The sequence below is a fragment of the Chiloscyllium plagiosum genome, chromosome 22, assembly GCF_004010195.1.
Source record: "Chiloscyllium plagiosum isolate BGI_BamShark_2017 chromosome 22, ASM401019v2, whole genome shotgun sequence".
Lineage (NCBI taxonomy): Eukaryota > Metazoa > Chordata > Chondrichthyes > Orectolobiformes > Hemiscylliidae > Chiloscyllium > Chiloscyllium plagiosum.
In genome coordinates this window covers 12,409,610-12,427,360 of record NC_057731.1, presented here as the reverse complement: position 1 = coordinate 12,427,360, position 17,751 = coordinate 12,409,610, and the positions used below count along the sequence as shown (strand labels likewise).

At 41.2% G+C, this 17,751-nt stretch overlaps 1 protein-coding gene across 2 annotated transcripts in view; it reads right to left on the bottom strand.

The window, feature by feature from the left end:
• lipf (lipase, gastric) overlaps positions 1-468 on the bottom strand; it is a 47,545-nt gene extending 47,077 nt beyond the window's left edge. The window contains exon 1 of one of the 2 annotated variants that reach the window (XM_043712403.1): positions 337-468. The gene's annotated coding sequence lies outside the window, so the exon portion shown is untranslated. The remainder of the gene's footprint in view (positions 1-336) is intronic. The other variant, XM_043712404.1, reaches the window with a different exon arrangement.
• Between the last annotated feature and the right edge of the window lie 17,283 nt (positions 469-17,751).

The window sequence follows — 17,751 nt, the reverse complement described above, 5'->3', positions numbered from 1 at the left end:
GCCCCTGTAGTTTGGGAAGGGGGGGGGGGTCAGGGGGTGAATCAGGCCCCTGTAGTTTGGGAAGGGGGGATGGAGTGGAGAGAGGGAGAGGGAGAGGGAGAGGGGAAGGCCTGTTCCCCCCCCCCCCCATAAAGCTAAAGGAATGGAGGGGTGGGTTTGCTCGGTCTCGTTCCCATGGCCTGTGGTAACCACCTGCCGGTTGCCCGGGTGATACAGGCCCGGCCCTCCCACAGCCACTGCCTGAAACCCAGGTTTACCCCTCCCCTCACCCGCGGTCTCAACATGGGAGGGAGGGATCTTCAGTCCACCCGCAGAGCCGTCTCCAATCACACTTACCGTTACCGGCTGCTGCCTCCCGGAACCGGGCTGGGCGAACGGACACACGCTCGTGGCCAACGGATGAACGGCCGCCGCCTCAGACCGAAACACAGGGGGCACGCCCCCGCCAGCGCGCGCGCCCGCTCCACCCATTGCATGCTCGATCCCGCGTCATCGCTGCGAGTTGACCAATCAGTGATCGGCATCCTCTATCCCCGTCACAGTCGGCACCTGGCTCGTGCCCAGTTCCTGTCAAACCCAGGCAACGCATCCATCCGATACTATACACAAGGAACTGATGCTGTTATATACATAGGGGCCCCTGTGTCCATCCAATAATATACATAGGACACTGTCAATCCCATAATATGCAGTGGACACAATGTACAAAACCATAAGGATTAGGAGCAGAAGTAAGGCCATTTGGCTTCGGCGGGTCGGTGTGGACTTGTTGGGCCGAAGGGCCTGTTTCCACACTGTAATGTAATCTAATCTATCAAAAATTTATCAATCTCTGCCTTGAAGACATTTAACGTCCCGGCCTCCACTGCACACTGTGGCAGTGAATTCTACAGACCCACCACTCTCTGGCTGAAGAAATGTCTCCTCATTTCCATTCTAAACTGACCCCCTCTAATTCTAAGGCTATGCCCACGGGTCCTAGTCTCCATGCCTAACAGAAACAACTTCCCAGCATCCACCCTTTCTAAACCATGCATTATCTTGTAAGTTTCTATTAGATCTCCCCTCAATATTGTAAAATCTAATGAATACAATCCCAAGATCCTCAGCCGATCATCGTATGTTAGGACTACCATTCCAGGGATCATCCGTGTGAATCTCCACCGGACACGCTCCAACACCAGTATGTCCTTCCTGGGGTGTGGGCCCCAAAACATCCCATAATATACACAGAGGCTTGAGCATCCATCCCATAATATACATGGTGGGTGGTGTTTCAATAGCTATCACATTACATACACAGGACACTTGGGTCCATTTCATTATACACAGGGAGTCCCTGTATCCATCCCATAATATATGCAGGGCATGTGGTGTGTTTGTACGTCTATCCCTTAATAAACCTAATATTCTGTGTGTGTCCACTCATAAATTGCTAACAGCTGTCTGTGTGTGTTGTGTTTGTTGGTGTGTCCTTCCATAATATACAAATGGATCTGATTGTATGTATTCCATTATACAGTATACGTGTGTGTGTTTCCATCCCATAATATGCATAGGACTCTTTTTGTGTGCATCCTATTATATCCATATTCAGAAAGGAAGGGGCAGTTGCAACATTGATCAAGGAATCAATTATAGCAGTGAATCAAAGAAACTCTACAGTGTGGAAACAGGCCATTTGGTCCAACAAGTCCACATCAACCCTTTGAAAAGTAACACACCCAGACACATTCCCCTACCCTGTTTTACCCCTGACTAATGCACCTACCCTACACATCCCTGAACACTATGGCCAATTCACCTAATCTACACATCTTTGAATTGTGGGAGAAAGCTGGAGCATCTAAAGGAAACTCATGCTGGCACGAGGAGAACGTGCAAACGCTACACAGCCAGTCGCCCAAGAGTGGAATTGTGCGTGGATCCCAGGCATTGTGAGGCAGCAGTGCTAACCACTGAGACACCGTGCCACCCAGTGAGGAGGCATGATACCTTAGAAGGATCATCAAATGAGGTAGAAGTGTAAACGCAGACGGGCAAACAAGCTTTAGATGAGTATTATGCGTCCCAATCTGTCAGAGAGGGATAGAGGATCAAGTAGGCAATCAAATTTCAAAGGAACATAAGAATAATAAGGTATTAATAGTAAGGGATTTTAACTAGAGTGTATAAAGAGTTGAGCTGGAAAAAGCACAGTTTTCCAGCACATCAGAACTGATGAAAGGTTCTGGCCTGAAATGTCGACTCCCCTGCTCCTCTGATGTTTCTTGACCTGCTGAGCTGTTTCCAGCTCAACTCTTTATCCACTCTGACTCTCCAGCATCCGCAGTTCTCACTATCTCCAAGGTATTTTAACTACCCAAATATTAACTGGGATAGTTTTAGAATGCAAAGTAGGGATGGAACAAAGTTCTTAAATTGCATCAAGTGAACAAGAATGAAGAGTAGGTTGTTCAACCCTTCGAGCATGCTCTGCCAATGAATAAGATCATGACTGCTCTGATCTTAGCCTCGACTCTACATTCCTGCATATTTCTGATGATATCTTACGCCTCTGGTAATCACGAATCTATCTATGATAAAGTAAAGAACTGTGGATGTTGTAAATCTGAAACAAAAATAGAAATTGTTTTAGAAACTCAGCAGGTTGGGCAATGTCTGTGCCAAAGAGCAGAGTTAATGTTTTGAGTCCATTGAAGAAGTGTCACTGAACTTGAAACGTTAACTCTGTTTCTCTCTCCACAGGTGCTGCCAGACCTGCTGAGTTGTTGTTTAAGAATCTATCTATTTTTGCTTAAAAATATTTAAATCCAGGAGAACGTTTCTTGTCAGTACATAGAAAGTTCAATAAGGGAGAGGCCAGTTCTGGAACTAACATTAGGAAACAAAATTGAAAGGCATATCTATTGGCCAACATTGTGGAGATAGTAACCACAATTCAGTTTGATTTCAGACACTTATGAAAAAGGAGAAGAATAAGTCAGGAATAAAAGTTTTATACTGGGGAAAGGCTAATTTTACTCAGCCAATATATGTCTTGACCCAAGTAAATTGAGACCCACTTGCATACCCACACCCCAACAATGAATAAATATGTTTGTATATTATGAATTATATTTCATGCCATTTTTATCATTTTCAGAGGATTTTATGACCAGTGTGCTTTGACATACAGCACAAACATTTTGATATATGTTGTATTTCTTATTGAAGTATTAAGTTAAGCTGTCAGACCCATAAACAGTTTACAGATCTGGAACAGTCCCTTTTGCCGAGCTGATCTATTTCTATGTTTCTGCTACTTACCATCTTCCCACATCAGAGAATCCCTAGAGTGTGCAAACAGGCCATTTGGCCCAATAAGTCCACACCAATGCTCCAAAGAATAACCCACCTAGAACCATTCCCCTACCTTATTATTCTACATTTACCCAAGACTAATGCACCTGACCTACACATCCCTGAACTCTATGGACAATTTAGCAAGTCAATTTACCTAACCTGCATATCTTTGGACTGTGGGAGGAAACTGGAGCACATGGGGAAAACCCACACAGACACGAGGGGAATGTGCGAACTCCACACAGACAGTTGCCTGAGGCTGGAATCGTTCCCAGGTTCCAGGCACCAAGAGGCAGCAGTGCTAACCACTGAGCCACTATGCTACCATCTAACGCCATTGTGAAAACTCTTATTACTTTCTCCTTTATATGCTTATCCAGCGTCCTCTCAAATGCACCCGAGCTATTCACTTCAACTACTTTCTGTATTAGTGAGTTCCACATTCTAACCATTGTCTGGGTCAAAACATTTCTCCTGAATTGATAAGATAAAGCAGAAATCAAAAAACCTTCTTCAAAACTTTATCAAGAACCTCACTACAGTCAGCTACCAAAACATTAATGATCTGCCATACATCAAACTAGAACTAAAGGACTACAGAGAAACAATGGTGTCTTTATGATTAACCATTACAACAAGATTCAGAAGAATCATTGAGTCGTACAGCATGGAAACAGACCCTCGGGTCCAATTCATCGTGCCGACCAGATATCCCAATCTGACCTAGTTCCATTTGCCAGCATTTGGCCCATTTCTGACTGAAGCTTTTCTATGCATATACCCATGCGGATGTCATTTAAATGTTGTAATTGTACCCACCCCATCACTTCCTGTAGCAGCTCGTTCTATGTGCGCACCACACCCTGCGACAGAAAGTTATCCTTCAGGTCATTTTTAAATCTTTCCCCGCTCACCTTAAACCAGATCCTGGGTAATCCAAGATGGAGGACGGGAAAAAATTCTGGCTGTAAGAGGTGCACTTTTTTTTGAGGTATTTTAGATGTTGGAGGTAATTTCATTGAATTCCAAGAGGAGCTATTACTGGTTTATATGCTGTTGCATTGTTTCGGAACTTTGGGGGAGGAAAAAGATCAAAACAATGCCATTTTTAAAAGGAGGAAAACAAACAAAGGCAGTGACCACATGGTCAGTGAGGGAGAGAAATAAATAAACCTACACTGCTGTCTGACACAGCAGTGAGTCTGCACTGTTAACTGCCTTTGCTGTTTGAGTTCATGTATCTCTGGACATTGGAATGTATCCAGGAAGAATTAACAAACAACAAAATTCACTGTTGACCTTGGAGGAACCTGTGTGAGAGAGCTCACAGCACCTGGCAGTTACTGGCATCCCTAGGTCTCTTTGTTTGGCAACAGTCCCCAGGACCCTACCATTAATTGTATAAGTCCTACCCTGGTTTGTCTTGCCAAAATGCAACACCTCACATTTATTTAAATTAAACTCTATCTACCACTCCTTAGCCCATTTGTACATCCGATATCAAGCTCTCGATGTACTCTGACATTGCTTTCTTCTCTGTCCACTACATCACCCATTTTGGTGTCATCTGCAAACTTACTAACCGTACCTTCTATATTCACATCTAAATCAATTACATGAATGACAAAAATGCAGCACCACTGCTAACAGCCCTCCAGTCCAAAAAACAAACCTCCACCACCACTCTCGGTCTTCTACCTTTGAGCCAGTTCTGAATCCAAATGGGTGGTTCTCCTTGTATTCCATGTAATCTAACCTTACTAACCAAGCTACCATGTGGAAACTCGTCAAATTTATTGAAGTCCACATAGATAACATTTACCACTGTGACTTCATCAATCTTCTCAGTCACCTCTTCAAAATACTTAATTCAAGTTAGTGAGACATGATTTCTTCCACATAAAGGTATGTTGACTATCCCTAATTGGTTCTTACCTTTCCAAATGCATGTGAAACCTGTCCCTCAGAATCCCCTCCAACAAATTACCCATCACTGTTAATAAGGCTCACCGATCTATTGTTCCTTGGCTTTTCCTCACAGCCTTTCTTAACTAATGGCACCAGATAGTCAGTCTCCAGTCTTCCAGCACCTCACCCATGGCTATCAATGTTACAAATAACACTGCAAAGGGCCCAGCAATCTCTTCCCTAGCTTCCCACAATGTTCTGGGAAACATTTGATCAGATGCCTGGACTTATCTACCTTTATGCGTTTTAAGACCTCCAGCACTTCCTCTTCTATCATAGGAACTCTCTTCAAAACATCATATTTATTTTCCCTAGCTTCCTTGTCATTGTCCACAGTAAATACTGACACAAAATATTTATTTAGTATCTAATCATTTTTCTGTGGTTCCACACAAACAGCCATGTTTATTCTCTAAGGGGCCCTCATCTGTCTGTAGTTACTCTTCTGCCCTGAATCTCTTTGGAGTTGTCTTACTCTATTTGCTAAAGCTACTGCAAATTCCCCTTTTGCTTACAACCAAAACAGAAATTGCTGGAAAAGCTCGGTAGGTCTGGCTGCATGAGTGGAGAGAAATCAGAGTTAATGTTTTGGATTGAGTCACCCTTCCTCAGAACACCTTCATGCTCTCCTGATTTCCCTCGTAAATATATTCCCATTGCTTATACACCGATCTCGGGATTCACTTGACCCCAGCTGTCTAAACTTGAAATAAACTACTTTACTTTTGACCAGAGCCTCAATTTCTCTAGTCATCCAGCATTCCTTATCAGCCTTGCCCTTCACATTAACAGTTACATGCTGTCTCTGAACTTTCATTATTTCATTTTTAAGGGCCAACTGGAACTCTATCAACAAACACATCGAGTTAGACCCCATTTACCACCCCCTGAGAAAAAGAACAGGAAGTGACTTCACTACAGGAAATGACAACACCAACCCAAAGAAACCCAAACATATAAATAGAAAGCAGGAATTATCAGCAGTGCTTCGCCTGAGGCCCACTGAAGATGTTACCTAGTAGGTTTGACAAAACATCTGGAAATGAACTCAGCAAGTAAGCCTACACCCAGAACCTCAACCTGAGCTACAAATCTTCTCAAAACTTGTTGAAAGCACATTCATAGAACTGATCACTCTCTCTCTCCTCAGACTCTAGATTGGATTCTGGGTCAGTATGAAGGTGGCAGCTCTGAACTGTGTTCTGCCTGAGCTGATATGTACTTAACATGTAAACTTCAAGTGCAAACTGACCTGAACCAGCCTGAGTAAGTGCACAAATAGGCAATGAGCTCAGGCAGTGATTGAGGCACTTCTCAAGGAGTGTATTGACATAAACTTAGCTCAGCTCCAACCTTCCTGAGCCCATTTTCTGAGCAAGCATAGAATTACAACAGGGCTCTCATGGAATTATACAAATGATTTGAAGGAGGCCATTTGGCCCAAATGCTGGCTCTGTCTTCTGTAACCATATTCATTCTCAGATCATTGTATATTCCACTTCCTCAGAAATTATTTCAGTCCCTTCTAAATGGTGTTTCACTCTCCATCCACTTCAACAGCCACTTGTAATGAAGCAATCCATAGTTGAATAGCCTTCTGTTTAAGAATCTATGGTCTTGTTTCTTTCAGAGAAAACCATTAGTTTTCCTTCCCCATTCACCAACCAATTTAAACAGTCTTTCATTCTTTACCAAAAAGTGATGTTTCCAGGTTTCACTTACCTGTTTACTGACTGCACCTCTCTCAAAGGTGCTGTCACTTTGTATATTGCTTCTGTAGCTTCATCTCTGTGTGAAATGCTGGACCCCACACCCACCCTCTTCTCCAGTCTCCCTCTTTCCTTAAGCCCAATTCTCCAGAATTCCTTTATCCCTAAGACTCCACTCCCCATTTTCCCTCTCTCCTTGTGTCCCCATACCCCAGTCTTCCTCTCTCACCCGTGCTTCAATCCCCCTTTCCTAATCTTCAACACCATTTCTCAATGGCTCTGGACCAGTCACTTTGACATCACAACCTCTTAACTACATTCTCCCTTTCAATCCAACATGTCTCATCCCTATCCAAATTCCCAGTCTTACTCCTGGGCTCCCTATGTCACTGAACCACACCCAATCCTGATTATCCAGGCACACCAGTCTTATAAAACCTGGGAAGATCCTTACTCCACTGTAGATATTCCTCAGTATTCCCTCGTGGTTAGTAATTCTGGTTAATGTATGGTTGACCAAATATTTCTGCACTTTATTTATTTTATAGCAGCTGTTTGTTTCTTGAATTAAACCAGAATCCTGACCTGAATTACTTTTGTGCCATTCTGAACCCGGCTGTTTATTAGCTTTTACAAACAGAAGTCCCTCCTGGTATTGATCAGGAATGTTGCTAAGAGGATTAAATTATGCAGACAGGATCTGTAAAGAGATTTTTTCCCTTGTAGATGATTGAGGGTGATCTGATAAGTTGTTTAAAATGTTAAAGTGATTTGATATGATAGATCTACACAGACTAATTTGTTCTGAAAAGGTAATCAAAAAGAAGAGGCCATAATCTTAAAATTAATGCATGCAAGAACTGTAAAAAACACTACATCAGACAAACTAGCAGGAAACTAGCCACCAGGATACATGAACACCAACTAGCCACCAAAAAACCCGACCTACTATCACTAGTTTCCATACGTACAGATAAAGAAGAACATCACTTTGACTAGGACAACATACGTCCTAGGACAGGTGAAACAAAGACACACACAAGAATTCTTAAACACGAGGGATCAGTCTCCAGATCCTTCCAAATGGGAAACACAGGAATCTTGAAAAACAAAGCTAAGGTCCACCCTGTTGGACCTCCTACCACCGCATTCATATGAAAATGACTAACCACTGCAATCAATCGGTAACCCTATTACAGAAAAAAGATCTTTTTCTCAGCTCACCAGCTATAATCCAATACTGTAAAACTTCAGCCTGACCTGAGAGATTTGAACTCAATTGATCTACCAATATCACTCACCATCCTAAGCAATTAGCTATTGCTGCTTTGCCCAGCTTTTTTCAGAGTTTGTACATGGACCAAAAAAATTATTATCCACCTTAAATTGCCCTTGATCATGTGGTGGTAAGCTAATTACAACTTAATAGCTTTCACAGCTATTTCAGAGGGTAGCTAAGAGTCAACTACATTGCTGTGGGTTTGGAGTCACATGCAGGGAAGATCAGTGAGGATGGCAGACTGCTTTCTCTAAAGGACATTAGTGAACCTGATTTATTTTTATACCAATCCAGTCAATTCATGCTTGTCATTGCCGAGGCTAGCTTTGTATTTCATATATAATATGGAATTGAATATAAGTTCCTCTGGTTGCCACAGTGGGACTTTCTGGAAATCTAGACCTCTGTAATTGTTGATCTTACCAATAAACCTCCACACTTTCGCACTTAGCTCAAAATTTGGCAAATTTTGATCTATCGTTCATACATTTCAGACTTCCATAAAGGATAAAAATGTATTGAACTTATTAGAATGAAAAACAAAATTGAAGAAATTCTTTATTGAAATCAATGAGACAATGCATTCATAATAAGCTTTTCCTGATTTGACCGTTGAACCCTGATTTTGAGGTAAACTGGTATAAGAAAAATTAAACTGGATCAACACAATTTTGTAGTAGAACTGAAGTCATCAGTTACATACGGAATGATTTTGAAATGGCGATGTTTCATTTCTAACTATCAGTTGTAATTTGTGCAATGGTAAAGGTAAGGAACCCAGTAAATGTACACATGCAGGGTTTAAATTTATAAGGGAGGTCTGCAATAAGGGCATCAATTAATTTTAATTGCTTTTTTTAGTCTAATATCTAAAATAACATTTTTATATAATGAAGTAATTCAAAGATAATATTGCATTACTATTTCTAAGAGGAAAGAACTTGCATTTACATAATGCCTTTCAGCCTAGGACATTCCAAAGTAAAGCACACCTAATGGAGTGCAGTACATGTGAAATGTAGTCACTGTTATCATGTAGGAAATGCAGTAGTCAACTTGCACCCAGTAAGCTCCTGTAAACAGCAATGTGATTACAATCAAATAATTTGCTTCAGTGCTGATTGAGGGATATATTGCCCATAACAATGGGAGTAACATCCATGCTTTTGTGAAATAGAGCTGGGTACTTTTACGCCTATTTGAGAGACACATAGCGCGCCAGTTTAACATATCACCCTGAAGCACAAGGTCTGTGAACTTTCTCCCAACTGGCTTCAAATCAGTTTTGTTTTCACACAAAATCTAAAGTGATAACATGTGTCTTTATAGTTTTGAAAAAAGGAAAATATTTTAAAAAAACATATGTTGTTTAAGCTCTTTATCAAAAAAAGGGTTCATTACCTTGTTTACAAAAGTGATTGCGGGTAATGAATCTGAGACCGTGCAAACACTCCTTGTGGAAGATTCCTGTGTTATTCTGTGAACTGATCAAGAACAAACAAAAGTCCCAGTTAAGCAAAGCACAATAATAGAGCTGTTGGACTTGAGGAGCAACATTCTGGTTGTGTTTTCATATATTCCATCAATATCTGTTTGCTGCAACCTATTTCTCATATTTACCTAATCTCTCTCAGATTCATCTAATTCTTTGTTCATACCTTTATATTGCTGCATGTATGCTACTCTTTTTCCTCTTTAAATGTATTTTTTTCCTCTTGCCTCAGTGGTGCATTTACTTCATCCATGCTTGTTCAGTAATATATGTCCAGGAATATCCCTCACGTGAACTAATACAAGCCAAGGAAAGACGTTACTGTCAGAGCCATTCTTCTGCAAATAACTGATGAATAACGTGATTTCCTACTTCCTCTCAATTGGTATAGCTACTGCTAGTTGTCATCAAGTAACAGTCATTAAATAGATATACCTAAAAGGACAAGGCAAGACCATCTGGTTAATCAAATCTGTCCCAGCAGGGCAGGTATAATGCAGTTTATCATTCCTCCCCTCCTCAGTTAGGTCCTCATGTGGAAAAATTGAAAAATAGAAAACAAAGAGGAAACAAAAATTAGATCCATTTAGAGAAATATCCTCTCACTCACAGTGGTAGTGAAACAATATCACCAACCAAAACTACCACTAACACATCTTCAATAATTTCAGATGTTCTCACCATTTAGGAACCCTCCCTGGCTCTCTTCTGATACAGTAGATCCAAACGTAATATCTATTATTCTTTGTGAAAAGAAACAGTTTCTGGTATCCAACCCACTTTTTTGTGTTTTCTTTAATGACGTTCTTCTCTCCCCAACATTTAAATACTGATTTTAAGCTGGAGCATACAAAAAGTGTTGTTTTGAGATTACTTTTCATGGCATTTTTCTCAACAGTCACAATTCTGGAGCGAAAACTGAGACTTAATTCTATGTTGTTTGGAAAGAAAGAAGTTGGGTGCCAAGGGAACTTACGGAGTCATGGGAACTACATGAGGTCTTGTGACAAAAGCAGAAGCGACTGATTACTAGTTACGAAAGTAGTTTCTATAAAACGCATCACTGGTAATGCTATTGCGTATCCTAAGGGTTGTTTTATATTCTCTCCAGTTTGTTATATGCTATGTTATTTTTATCATTGTTTAAACTGCAAATATATAAACACTTACATCTGTTTGTTTTGTTTTGTAAGTTTTATTCAAAACCCTGTCGCCCTTTATTCTGTTTATCCCAGGGCAGGACATTCATGAGTTTTGTACTGATTCACCACTTTATTCCTCGTGATCATATAATTCTAATTGTGACCATTAAAGCAGCAACTATATTATCTGGCAAAATGCTCCAAACAAGAGGCTGAAAACCTTAAATGAGAGGAGAACGGTAGGTGCAGTCACCAGTATGTACGCATCAGTAGCCAAAAGGTCAACTGAAGGGGATGTTCCATCAGCCGTTTCTGATTTCCTGTCAGGTGTTTTCTTTTCTCCTTTCATCCATGTGCGATATGAAGAGCACAGGTCGTGGTTTACCCTCCCAGGAGGTGACAAAAATGTTGAGAAAGGCAAATAATTGGGTGGGTTAGCCCAGGAAGATTGTTGAACCCCTTTTCAGAATCTCAGCCATTAGATTCTGAGCGGGAATAGTCATAAACCACTTAAGGGCTTCAATCTGCCTCTGGGTTGATAAAATGTCTTCCTGTGGGTTTAAGAAGTGGCTACCTTCTGACAAGAAGATATGCTGGCCTGGCTGCTAGGTTGGGGGAGGGGGCTTCATTTGCCAAAATCTGGAATAATTGGAAGGAGGGATGGGCTGCTATATCCACCCTGCCCTTGCCTCTGATTCCCCCTATTCTGGATCAGTGGTGCTGGAAGAGCACAGCAGTTCAGGCAGCATCCAACAAGCAGCGAAATCGACGTTTCGGGCAAAAGCCCTTCATAGGGCTTTTGCCCGAAACGTCGATTTCGCTGCTCGTTGGATGCTGCCTGAATTGCTGTGCTCTTCCAGCACCACTGATCCAGAATCTGGTTTCCAGCATCTGCAGTCATTGTTTTTACCTCTCTGATTCCCCCTATCCATGTGACTACCCACCCAACCCCTTCACAGGTTAGAACTTAAGTAGTTGACTGGTGTTTGATCCAGTGGGACCTCTCACCATTGGGAGGGGGGTTGTCAAGAAGTTAACTGCCTCAATAGTTAGTGAACAGCACATTAAATCTCAGCTACAGGATTTTGCTAAGAATATCTCTCACTAAATAAAAGGCAACTAATCAGCACTGTCACACAGGTTTACCTGCCCCCAAGACCTCTACATTCATGGTTCATAATTTGTCTATATTTTTAAACAATAACTCTAACATAAACAGATAGAAGTAACTCTCTTCATGCATGAATCAACCATGTATCTCATAGTGCAGTGTTCACACCCAGACTGAACCAGTATACTAAGCATAAGATCTCAAGTAGCAGTCTTGTGTTATTAAGCTTGAGAATTCGCCAGTCCAGCAGATAAAATGTATGAAGATTGGTGTACAGCACACATCAGTCAATGGCCCATGACCCCAAGATGTGATCATCCATTCACTTTTCCGTGTGCTATATATATTTTGCCAACATGTGCAATCCACAAATTGTCTTGTGTGTGATACTGCTACCAGCTGAAAACAATCCTATGTTACATGTGCAACATTATATGTTTACCATTGCATCATTGACACTACTTCTCTTACTAAATGGTACTTGAAGCAGATAATGTAAGTGCTCACATATATTTCTATGACTGGATTTTTTGGCCCTGAAACAGGTCACCAGAGGCTGCATCAAGAATGACAGGCCAGAGGATGGTATGTCCCACTCTTACTACCTCCCATTGGGTTTGTTGGAAGGAATCATAGATTGACAATCAAGCTAGTTGGTTACTTTGTAAATGCATGTTCCATCACCAGGACAGCTCAGTGGTTAGCACTGCTGCCTCACAGCACCAGGAACCCAGGTTCAGTTCCAGCCTTGGGTGACTGATAGTGTGGAATTTGCAGATTTTCCCTGTGTCTGCATGGGTTTCCTCCCACAATCCAAAGATGTACAGGTTAGGTGGATTGGCCACATAACATTGCCCCATAATGTCCAGGGATTAGATTAGATTAGATTAGATTACTTTACAGTGTGGAAACAGGCCCTTCGGCCCAACAAGTCCACACCGACCCGCCGAAGCGCAACCCACCCATACCCCTACATTTACCCCTTATCTAACACTACGGACAATTTAGCATGGCCAATTCACCTGACTCTGCACATCTTTGGACTGTGGGAGGAAACCGGAGCACCCGGAGGAAACCCACGCAGACACGGGGAGAATGTGCAAACTCCACAAAGTCAGTCGCCTGAGGCGGGAATTGAACCCGGGTCTCTGGCGCTGTGAGGCAGCAGTGCTAACCACTGTGCCACCGTGCCGCCCATGCTAGGCTAGGTGGATTAGCCATGGGAAACGCAGGGTTATAGAGATGCAGTGGGTTTGTGTGGAATGTCCTTAGGAGGGTTTGTTTGGATTTGATGGAATGAGTGGTCTTCTTCCACACGGTAGGGATTCTATGAACATCATAAGAGGCATTTGGATGGGTATTTGAATAGGAAGGGTTTGGAGGGATATGGGCCGGGTGCTGGCAGGTGGGACTAGATTGGGTTGGGATATCTGGTCAACAAGGACGGGATGTACCGAAGGGTCTGTTTCCATGCTGTAAATCTCTATGACTCTATATCTTGGAGCTTTTGGTCCAGAGGCAGGGATATTATCACTGTATCACAAGACATCTTTTCACTGATACTGTTTGGCTGAACATAATTTTATGAATTAAAAACTGTGATGAAAGGGATGAGTTTCACTGTAAGTGTCCACTACTTTCTGTTAATACATTTTACTCAATGCATAAATTAGATTTGTTTTGAACACATTGAAAAGCACAACCGACAGAATCATAAACTAGAGCAAGCAAAAATAATAAAATAGCAATATTATAAATTTGCTATTACAATAATTCCAAAGACAATAACATTGAAATAAAAATATTTTTAAAACATTTCCATCTATCTATCTATTGATGTAACTATCTTATATACATATAGGTATTTGAGTTGGTATTGCAGTTTATTTTGCAGTCTATGAAATCAGTAACAACTGCTGTTCTTGTTTTATCCACATGATGGTGTTGTTACCTTTAAAAACATGTTAATAGTTATTTTTATTACCCCAAGGTTAAAACAGTAACCTCTGTCAGTCAGTCAACTAATAATTAAGGCCATGTGAGATTCACATGCAAAAACAAGTTCAACATACATTGTTCCTCTTACATAAAGAAAATGTGCTTCTTAAAGTCACTAGACAAATGGACACCAGGCCAAAGGAGAGGTTGAGACAGTCCAAAGACTTGTTCAAGATCTGCGACTTAATCAAGGATATGGAGAACTTGAGATGGACTATCACATTGAGGAAAGTTATATAGCCTTGGAAGGATTTAAACCCAAAAAAATTATAATTTTGTGTGCTGGGTTTTTCGTTAGAAACCACTCAATGTGGATCAAGTGAGAATGGGGCGAGTTGGACTCAGTGTGGGATACAGCTGGGCAGCCGAGTTTTAGGTAAACTCCGAGAGAAGGTGGAGGACGGATGGTGGCCAATGGATTCTTGGAGTAACTACATTTGGATGTAACAAAGACACAGTCAGTAACAGATGGGCTGAGGTAGGGAAAGGATTGTTTTGAAATGGAGAGAATCTGGCCTCACAAACTCAGCTCAGAGTTAGAGTTTGAGGCTACATATAGTGTGTCTCATTTTGTGACATGGAAAGGGGCTTGATACTTTGACAACACAATGCGGTACTTACTATCTATAGCTGCTCCAGAGGTGTTGATGTTACTCTTCACAGTTTCTTAAACAAATATTTCTTCCAAATATCCGGGTGCACAACCATGAGGTAGACTGGTATAGTAGTAGTGAATTGTGTCTGCAAATGCCGATGATATACTATATGTTTGTCCATTGAATGTAGAAAATTCGATGACTTTATCATATAAGAGTTGTGAGACAGTCATTTGTTCAACCGATGAAATCAGATTTGTTTCTTTATGTTTTTCCCTCATCAGCAATAGTATTTCCATGTGTTTGTCTTAAACCCTGAAATGTGTCATATGATTGATATGGACCACGTAGTTGATGATCAAACTTGCTGGATCTAGTTATCTCTGTTAGAGTTTGTTTATTTTTAGTTGCATTCCTGCAAAACATAAGGTTCAAACAGTGGTTCAGCTCACACACAAATAATCCCAAATGAGATATGGTGCAGTCAAAATAGGAGATTAAGAAAAGGTTGAGCAGGTTTGTCCAAACAGCTTGATCATCACAATATTTAACAGAGATATGTAGATATTTCTACTAAATCTATTCAGAGATGTCATACACATCTCTGGAGCGGGTGGGACTTGCACTTGGGCCTTCCAGCTCAGTGATAGGAACATTACCACTACATTACTCGGTCCCTTTAACAGAAAAACGTATACTGATATTGGGAACCAGTCCAATTAAACCCAGTCTCAGAATGTGGAAAGAACATAAGAATCAGCCATATGACTTCTTGAGCCTGTTCTATCTTTCAATAATACTATGACTGAACTGCTGCAAGTTCAACTGCCTGCCCCATTTCCATACATTACTTGATCGCCAATATACTTGAGAATGATTTTTTGCATTCATTCACAAGATGTGGACATCATTAGCAGGGCCAACATTACCCAATCTTAATTATCCTTGAGACGGTGAGATTTCTTCTTGAACAACTGCAGTTTGTTGGTCCAAAAACACCTACAATGGTAGGAAGCAAGTTAGACCAAGTGAAGGTGAGGAAACTATGATCTAGTTCCAAATTGGGATGGTGTGAGGCCTGGAGGAGTACTTGCAGGTAGTCATATTTTCATGTATCTGCTGCTGTTGTCCTCCTCGTTGGTAAAGGTCACAGGTTTGGAAGATGATACCAAAGTCTTGAGGACACTCAACAGACATTGACATCTTTCTGGAATTGAGAACTCAATATTCACAATCCTTTCTCATCCATACATATTTCTCTTTCTTTCACACATACGTTTTGTTTGCATCAAAGTATTTTTCAGCATTTCCATCCTATCAGAATCTCTGATTCTTGGGGACCATTCAAAATTTTTAAGATAGAACTCCAAATCTATAGCCTTCTTTTAAAAGGTGTTATATGTGAAATACGGTTGATAGCCATGTGATCAATTTACTAGAATGCATTGCTGAAATAAAGACAAGTTACTGATGCTATATATTAAGACCCCTCTGGAGACTAATAAGCTAAAAGAACTGAGTTTACCAGTAACCCTAATGGATGAAACAGATGGATAAGCATTCCCTTTTCATAACCTTTATTTTAACAAATATCAACATAAGCAGATGACTTGGATTCAGCAGAAACTGCACATTACAGTTAACATAGCCTATATAATAAAGATTGGTTTGATGGATTTTCCAGCAGCCCCATTAGCAATTATGGTGCCCTGCACAGCCACAAAGTCAATCACAGGAATTTGTCCTCAGATAGTTAAACTCTCATTTGTTATACTGGATCTTACTACCAAGACACCTGGCGGCAGCTTTACTGCATTAATGCTTCATGGATATGGTCATCACCAAAAAAGGGGTACCATAGCTTAGCTTTGTACACGTAAACCTGATGGTGGGGAATCTCCAGCAAATTAAAGCTGAAATGATAACTTAATAACACTTTCCCTACTGGTGAATGCAATTTTCAGGTTTCATTTCTCTCAGTAGCACCCCCCCACTCCCACCAATCCCCCCTCCCCACCCAACACCAACTCGATGCACCCAACAAAACATATTGCACAGCCTACCTGCTTTGACCTCCTGGTGAAATCCAACCTCCCAGAGATCCCTGTGATTCTCTTCTGAATTCAGTTAACCTCCCTTTCCCTCGCAAGGGATTTTCCCGAAACCTGATGTCACAGCCAGGAATCCAAATGACATTCCCCCTTTTCCCACAACCTGGAGTGTTAGCTTCTTCTTCAGTTAAGGAATTAGGGTCCAGGAGATAAAAACAGGGTTTGAAATCAATCTCAATGTTGGTACAGCTCACACTGATTCCCCTCACTTCCCCACTGCCCAGGCTGTAATGTTGTCAGAAAGTGGAAAGGTTATGGCAAAGATCCAGCAGATTGGAACTCCTGTCTCCAATGATGATCTGTTAGCGTGAGAACACTGGAAAATCCAGTTTACAGCTTGTGCTCTTGTGAAAGAAAAGATTTGTTACCTAAATTTGTTTAACCATATCAAATGCGTTGCAATCAGGTTGGTATGACAATACAACAGCATGTTTTACTTAAGACCCGCTTGAAACTTTTGGACATAAAATTCATTTTAGGAGAACCACAAATTACTGTTGAATGTGGTCGCTCCCATTGAGGTCCCTCTCATTTTCAAAGAACAAATCAGCAATTGATACATTTCATTGCAACATGACATGCAATTTGCTTATCTTTTCTATTATACATTTCAATAAGTTGCTTCTCTCTGCTATACATAATACCAATAGAGGAAGAAATTAATTGTTTTCTGTCACTACAGGAGACCTTACAGGGAACTACAAATACCTAACATAGAGTCATAGAGATGGACAGCATGGAAACAGACGCTTCAGTCCAAACTGTCCACGCCGACCAGACATCCCAACCCAATCTAATCCCACCTGCCAGCACCTGGCCTATATCCCTCCAAACCCTTCCTATTCATATACACGTCCAAATGCCTCTTAAATGTTGCAATTGTACTAGCCTCCACCACATTCTCTGGCAGCTCATTCCATACACGTACCCCTCTCTGCGTGAAATAGTTGCCCCTTAGGTCTCTTTTATATCTCTCCCCTCTCACCCTAAACCTATGCCC